The sequence below is a fragment of the Schistocerca serialis genome, chromosome 8 (genome assembly GCF_023864345.2).
Source record: "Schistocerca serialis cubense isolate TAMUIC-IGC-003099 chromosome 8, iqSchSeri2.2, whole genome shotgun sequence".
Classification (NCBI taxonomy): Eukaryota; Metazoa; Arthropoda; class Insecta; order Orthoptera; family Acrididae; genus Schistocerca; species Schistocerca serialis.
Window position 1 is genome coordinate 404,759,267 of NC_064645.1, and position 8,159 is coordinate 404,767,425.

Sequence of the window (8,159 nt, forward strand, 5' to 3'; positions counted from 1 at the left end):
CCACAGAAAAGAGTGTATACAAAAGTGTCATCTCGCGACTAAAAAAGGCCGCTGAAGGTGAAAATGTTATGCGAAAGCATACCGGTGGTCCCTGATGTATCACCACATAGCAAGAGGATCGATAGATACGCTAATGGCGAAAAGGAACAGACGTCTCACTCCTAGGCAGATCGTTGTAGACCTTGCAACGGCTACCGGTACACGTGTCTCTGCCAGAACCATTCCGCGGCGATTAAATCAGGGTGGTTCGTATGTTCGGAAGCCTGTTAAGTGCACTCCACTTCAGCCATGTCATCGTCGAAAAAGAGTCCTTTGGTGTAGGCAGCATGTTGGTTGGGGTCAGCAACAATGGTCCTAAGTGGTGCTCCCACTTCTCATTGGCAAGTGATTGCGGCCAGTAATTAGTATGGAGACAGAGGAACTGGTTACACATCACAGAATGTTCATGAACGTCATCTGTATGACCTAAGCGTTATGGTGTGGGTAGGCATTATGCACAATGTCCGGTTACCGCCGCATGTCTTTGTGTAAGGCACCCTTATAGCATAGCGGTATTGCAGGGAGACTATTCTGGATCATGACCGTCTGTTTAGGGGTGTGATAGGTAAGGACTAACTGCTTATGGACGTCAATGCTCACCCCCACAGGAGCCCTGAGGTGTTGGACACACTCGAAAGCGAAGATATTGAACTTACGGAACGGTCTGTGTTCTTGCCAGACCTAAACCCTACAGATCCTGACTGGGATGGTCTTCGCAGACATGTTTCTCAACGAATACCCCCTCCCCGAACCGCGCAACAACTGAAAACCGCTTTGATAGAGAACTGAGACAATATGTCCCAAGGACTCCTCAACAATTTGGTAGCCAGCACGAATAACAGGTGCAAAATGTGCATTAGCGTCCGAAGAGAGTCCGAGGTCAACCTTTGTATTGGGAGTCTGACCTGCATCAAACATAAATGTTAGTTGTGTCTATCATCGTGTTTTCCCATTTCATGAGATCCGTATCATTTTTCCTTGTAAATATACCTCTCCACCTCCATTAAGTATTTAACTGCGCTCCATGTCGTGCCTGTGGCTATTTCTGTCCAACAATGTCTCTGTTCCTTACCAGTTGTCCAACAGTATACATTGCACTGAGCATTCGTTATTACATCTTGACATTAACAGGAGACGGGATTTTACATTTGCTGTATCCTGCCTACACTGTGAATATGGGGTGCCTAGGAAACCTACTTTCTCGGGTCGCTAGACAACAATTCAAGCAAATCGTATTAATGATTTTTTATTACAGTAAGGTGAACGACAGTACTTAACTTTGAGAATTTACAATGATGTGCAACGTGTTCAGTTGGATATTTGCACATGAATGTACGATAGATTCTCAAAGTTCATCCACTGTGGGTGGCTTTTGTCGATAAACGACGTCATTTACTGTTCCCCACTGGTAAAAGTGCAGAGGAGTTAGGTTTGGGGAACGTGGTGGATACTCCACAGCACCTCTACGGCCTATCCATCTTCCTGGTAGATTTTCGTCGAGATACGCCCTAGCACGATTTTGGTAGTGGGCTGGGCCACCATCTTGTTGAAAGTAAACTCTTCAATCTCCATACAAGTCTCTGATAGCAGGTAAAATGGATGTCTGAAGCTTCGGAAGGTACACCTCACTGGTAACTGTGCCATCGAAGAAGAATGGCTCAATCAAGCCCCAGTAAGATAACCCACACCACACATTTACTCCTGGCAAATTCAAGGTTTTGTCTAGACGGACGTTCGGATTTTCGGCAACCCTGCAGATACAATTGTGGCGATTTACTGTACCATTGAGTTTGAACTGTGCCTCATCAGATCACACAATCATCTCTGCAAACTCTTCATCGTTGCGCACCATGTTAGTAAACCACTCGCAGTACTCCATTCTACGATCTGGGTCGTCCTCCTTCATTGCATGTAGCAATCGTTTGATACTCATTTCGCCAATGCCGTTGAACCTCATTAATGTTTTGTACTTAAAATACCACTTCAAAATTGACTTCCTTTCATCGAATGTAAGCCTTGCGCCAGCCATATTTACTCGAGTAACTAGGTGCAACTAAGAACAAAACACTGACTAAATGGCGACTGTCATCTGACAAAACAAAACAACGCAATCCAACGCTTGTGTGGCGATTGCCGGAACTACAAACCATTACACTACCAAAGACGAGCCAAGTCCGTCAATTAGTGTGCCAGTTATGGACTTTTAACAGTGGATACATTTTTTATAGAATTCCTAATTCAAGTGAAATATGGAGTTCCTAGTTCGCTGCAACAGAGCTCGCAGAACGGCTAGCCTTCAACTGGGCCACGGCCAGGCGAGGCGGCGCTTATGTTCTCTTCCCCTAGAGGCCACTGCTGTCTCGGTGTCGTCCTCGACAGGGGTCGGTCCGCATACCATTGGCTCACGTCTTCTTCACAGCCCTCTATGCATTAACGTTCCTGACCGGCGTGCCGGCGCTTGACTTTACGCCGGAACAACATTAATTACATTTTCCGATTCGTATTGGAAAAATCAGTGCTACGTTTAGTGTCTGAACAAATTCTAGCATCGCTTTAGCTGTCAAAATGGGCAGTTTTATGCACTGTAAAGTTTCGTGACTGTTTGTTGTCGTAAGCTTCGCGAGAGACAAAGGTTCCGGGTTCGCGTCACGGTCTGACGCACATTTTAAATCTGCCAGATGGTCGTCTATTTCGATACTCTGCAAACAACTGTGAAGTGCATGACAGAGGTTGCTTCCCATTGTACACTGTATCAAGGTTTGTTCCACTTCCGTCCGCGTGTGGATCGGCCAGGCGTTGTGACCGAGCGGTTCTAGGCACTTCAGTCCGGAACCACGCGGCTGCTACAGTCGCAGGTTCGAATCGTGTGTGTGATGTCCTTAGGTTAGTTAGGTTTAAGTAGTTCTAAGTCTAGCGGACTGATGACCTCAGATGTTAAGTCCCATAGTGCTTAGAGCCATTTCGCTTATGGATCGCGGGAGAATGACTATTGACATATACTTGTGCGCACTGTAATTACTCTAAACTTGCCTTCGTGGTCCATAAAGGAGCGATACGCAATGGGTTGTAGTATGTTCCTACAGTTCTCACTTAATGCTAGTTCCTCAAACTATGTAAGTAGGCTTTCACGAAATAATTCGCGTCTATCTTCAGTTGTCCGCCAGTTCAGCTGTTTCAGCATTTCAGAGTCATTCTACCGTCGAACAAACCTTCGAACATTCACGCTGCCCTTCTTCGTATGTTGGTCCTATATGGTAGCCGCCTTTGTGACCCAGCGGTTCTAGGCGCTCCAGTCCCGAACCGCGCTGCTGCTACGGTCGCAGTTTCGAATCCTGCTGCGGGCATGGATGTGTGTGATGTCCTTAGTTAGGTTTAAGTACTTCTAAGTCTAGGAGACTGATGACCTCAGACGTAAAGTCTCATAATGCTTAGATTCATTTGAATATTTTCCTATATGGTAGCCTCCCATACCCTTGTGCATTATTCTAGAATGTGTGGCACTAGTACTTTGTAAGCAATCTCTTTTGCAGACTCATTGTATTTTCTCAATACCGTACCTAGCCTGACATCTGTTTCACCCACGACTGCGACTAAGTAATGAATACATTTCCTCTCCATGCATATTTCTCAGCGTAAAGCAAGAAGAGTTCTGCTTTTTGACCAACTTATACACGAGTTGGTGCAACCTCAGTAGCATTCACCACAGCAGAAAGAAAGCTGCAAATGGAAAATTGTTTCAGCACAGAAGTGTGTCTTCAGTTGTAAGCCGTTTTCAAGTATGGATGAGCTTCAGTTGATGATAAATCGTTCAAAACAAATAATTTTATAAGGACATGGTATTCCAGTTCATCGAATGGAATAGAACACATACTACACAATCGCCTTAACAAGCTATATAAACAAAGGAAGTATTCCCTGGTTCACTGAGATGCATTAATTACGATTACACAAATACTTCGAAACAGTCTTTTTATGGAAATTCCTCTATCCATTTAACAACTTTATGATTTTTTTTTAATTTGTAATAATTTCAAGCTCTTTCTAGTATCAAATGTCACTCTTTAGGGACATAATAAGACATATCCCATTTTAAATCCACGTTTTCTTAAATGAGACCCAAACGCTGTTTTCGGGATTAGCTGTTTCTTGTTCTCGATGGTATGATAGTAAACTGTTCTCTGGCAGGTGGACCATGAGCCTAAACTTCGCGCCTGTCACATTACAAATGAAGTGCGAGGGCCTACATTATATCAAGCGGGTGAGGATGTAGCTGTACCACAGTTCGTCAAAGTCTCTCACCTTTGTGTCAACTCACAGTTCAGGCACACGCCACGCTACTAGTAGCGGAACAACAAGGGCGTCAGCACATTTTGTTAGTGCGAGTTGCCTACATCAGGGGCAGGTATGCACTCAGAGGCAAACCTATTGTTCTCCTTTGTTTGACAGATCATTAACCTATTGTTCTCCTTTGGTTGCCAGGTAGTTAACTAATTGTTCTCCTTTGATTGACAGGTACTTAACCTACTGTTTTGCTAAGAGGATCCTTCCTTTTGATTGACAGGCACTTAACCTATTGTTCCACTGCACCCTTCCCATATACACCCCCCCCCCCCCCAATGAAACTTCCCCCCTCACCTTCAGATCTGAGTTATTAGAGTAGTTCCTCTCACTCTTATCAATTTCATTGACTACTTAATTAAACTGATTAATTAATTAACCTCTCGTCCTCTGGTAAACCCCCTCTCTTCCCAACATCTCTCTCAGAAATTGGAGGGAAAAAGACACAGTTGATCGGTCATTTGGATGGAATTTGATTGCCGTGTATGGAATACTGATTAAACAATTTAGACAATGTACAAAATATTGTTTAACTATTTATGGCAGTGTATGGAATATAGTTTATTTATTTAGTTAAAGAATATGTCAGGAAATCGATTGCAGTGTATGGAATATTGTTTAAGCAAATTAGACACTGTGTGGCATATTGTTTATTTAAACAATTTAGGGGATTCTGGGCAGTGTCTGGAATATAATTTATGGATTTATTTAAAGAATTCTTCAGGAAATCGACCACCACTCCCACCACCCCATCCATACCCCTTCTCGCCCCCTCCCCTACCGGGAAATTGGCAGCTCAGTGGTGGAGAGGAAGGATCTCATGAAGGGAAATTCAAGGGTATATTGTTTATTTATACTAAAAAAAAATTTCAAGGGTTGGATTTGTCTTGCTCACAATTCTATGCTGTGTGCCGGACCGAGACTCAAACTCGAGGCCTTTGCCTTTCGCGGGCAATTGCTCTACCAACTGAGCTACCCAAGCACGACTCACGCCCCATCCTCACAGCTTTACTTCTTCCAGTACCTCGTCTCCTACCTTCCTTCAGGAGTGCTAGTTCCGCTAGGTCTGCAGGAGAGCTTCTGTAAAGTTTGGAAGGTAGGAGGCGAGATACTGCCAGAAGTAAAGCTGTGAGGACAGGGCGTGAGTCGTGCTTGGGTAGCTCAGATGGTAAGGCACTTGCCCGCGAAAGGCAAAGATCCCGAGTTCGAGACTCGGTCCGGCACACAGTTTTATATAAGCGCACACTCCGCTGCAGAGTGAAAATCTCACTCTGGAAGCATTCTATGCTGTTTGGAAAGATGCAGGTCTTGTAAGAAGTAATTAAATCGATCGCCCTCCTTTTTATTCCGACCGCGCAAGGAATACCGTCATGAAATACACATCACGCGTAATTACACACAGTTAAAAATCGATTGCGAAGCACGCACCGCCCGCCGTCCGCTGTCCACTGGACCGCCCAGGACGCTGCCGCACACGCTCACAAGAGCCGGGATGCAAAGGCGGCCCCGCAAAGTGACGACGCAGCCGTCAGCTGCTGAACCACATGCAGGCGTCAGTTCGGGTCACGCAAGGATGACGCGGCGGCATCCCTTTCATACATGACACCTGAGAAATACCTGTGGAAATACGTGTTCACCTAGGCACCGTTGCTGGCGCGATGATGCAGAGCTGAGGGTCCAGCGCTGAGAGAGATGTAATTGGACAGCCTGTCCATTACTTATCAGCCCCTTCCCAGAATTCGTAAGGTGTTACAGAAATAGTTAACTGTCGCTTTTGGAGGAGCTTTCCTGATGTGTTCTGTGGAGCCTTCTTCCGCACATGTGCATGCTGGTGTCTGCCTCAGACTCGCATGGCTTACGTGCGTAGGATAACGGGCGTATGCTAAAAGAAGTGGACCGTACCACGGCTGGGATCGATATGTCCGAGGTTTAGTCTCTCCCTTACATCGCAAAAGAACTGTTCTAGCCTGCGGCCCGTATCCCTTGTGTCCCACTCACCTTGCCAGATATCTACCCTCCAGTTTTTTTAATTGGCGTTTTGAGTCAATTCGTACTCCAGTGATGTTTCGAACTTGGTCGTGCCTTCCTACCTTAAGCCAGTACATAGCCTTTCTGTATCTTGTCGCAGTGTCCACTGGGTAAATTCCGACCGCCACACACAGTGATTCCACTGAAGTGGTGCCGAAAGCTGCCGATACTTTAAGTAAACTGCTCAACCTGTCAGCCCATGCGCTGGCGGTGAAGCTAAATAACGACGTAATGGTATATCCATGTAACTGACAAGGGGAGTTTCAAGTTCCGGATTTAGCCTTACTAATCTGTGTAGTGTTTTTCCTGCTTTGTTTCTCACAGTGCATTTGTGTTCATAGAAATTCTGGTTTTTGTCTAAGTGTACCCCAAGATATCGTGTGGTGACCGCTCGTTTAATACTTCTGTCTCCTTACAAGAGGCTACTCCAGGCGGGTGTAAAAATTAGCCGGCCGCGGTGGTCTAGCGGTTCTAGGCGCTCAGTCCGGAACCGTGCGACTGCTACGGTCGCAGGTTCGAATCCTGCCTCGGGCATGGATGTGTGTGATGTCCTTAGGTTAGTTAGGTTTAAGTAGTTCTAAGTTCTAGGGGACTGATGACCACAGTAGTTAAGTCCCATAGTGCTCAGAGCCATTTTTTTGTAAAAATTAATGTGCGCAACGGAAAATACTGAACGCGAAAATGAAGATATGGCCCTGTCTGACTACCCCCTGAAGCAGATCTTAGGATCTCATAATGGTGATATTATTTCCTCCTTGTTACTCTTTAACATATAAATTACAAAAATGGACGATTAAGGGAACTAGTGACTACAAAATGATAAATATTAATTCTCCTTATGCATTTATTGTAGATTAAACCCCCTTTAATATATTACAAATGTCCAATGGACATAAAGAGACACAAATGATTTTCCTAACTAATATTACTGATCAGTTGCCCAAATCTGCCCCTTTTTATGGCTATGCGGTCTACTATAAATAATGGGAGATGACTGACATCATCTACGTACCAGATACTAGAAGACAATACTTTCAGAGATGATCTACAGTAGTGTGCAAAGTCAGTGGAAATAAAACTTACGTGATTACTGCTGTTTAGCTTTATAGCTCCAACAAGCCGAAGCAACTAGCAATATCACCGTATGTACTGCGTCCGGTGCGTCGGAGTGATAGTTCTCGTACATGTCTGCGACAATGGAAGAACTCCAGCAAAACAAAAACTGTTTCAAACACTAGGATGGCAGAAGGCGATCCTCTGACGAGTATGATCTAATACTATCTTCTCCTCTCTGTGTCCTACATACAAGAAACGCGAGCTCCCCGCCACAAGGACGGAATTCAGATAACGTCTCTACGTGAGTATAGACAGAGGAAGTGCTCTCAATCACTGAACGCTGAGTACTCAACAACGACTCCCTATCCGGAGGCGAAGTCCAGAATCGTATAATTTCGCGACAATACTGTGCCTAACTGTTCTGACTATAAGATCTCCTGAGAGCAAACTCAGCAAGTCCGCCTGTACCAACAAAAGCTGATACTATGCGACAGTCAGACACGGGCACACAAAACAGACGACCTCTTTCTTTCCACCGCTTGCTTCCCAGCAAAGCTCGGCTCCCCTCTCTCGTAACTCCTGAAAGGCGAATCATATTCTCGAAACCACGGAATATTCTCCATCTCTACAGATTCTTCCGAACGCCAACCAACCATATTTTACTCTTTTGTCGTCCAGCGCGGAAAGTTTGCGAGGAA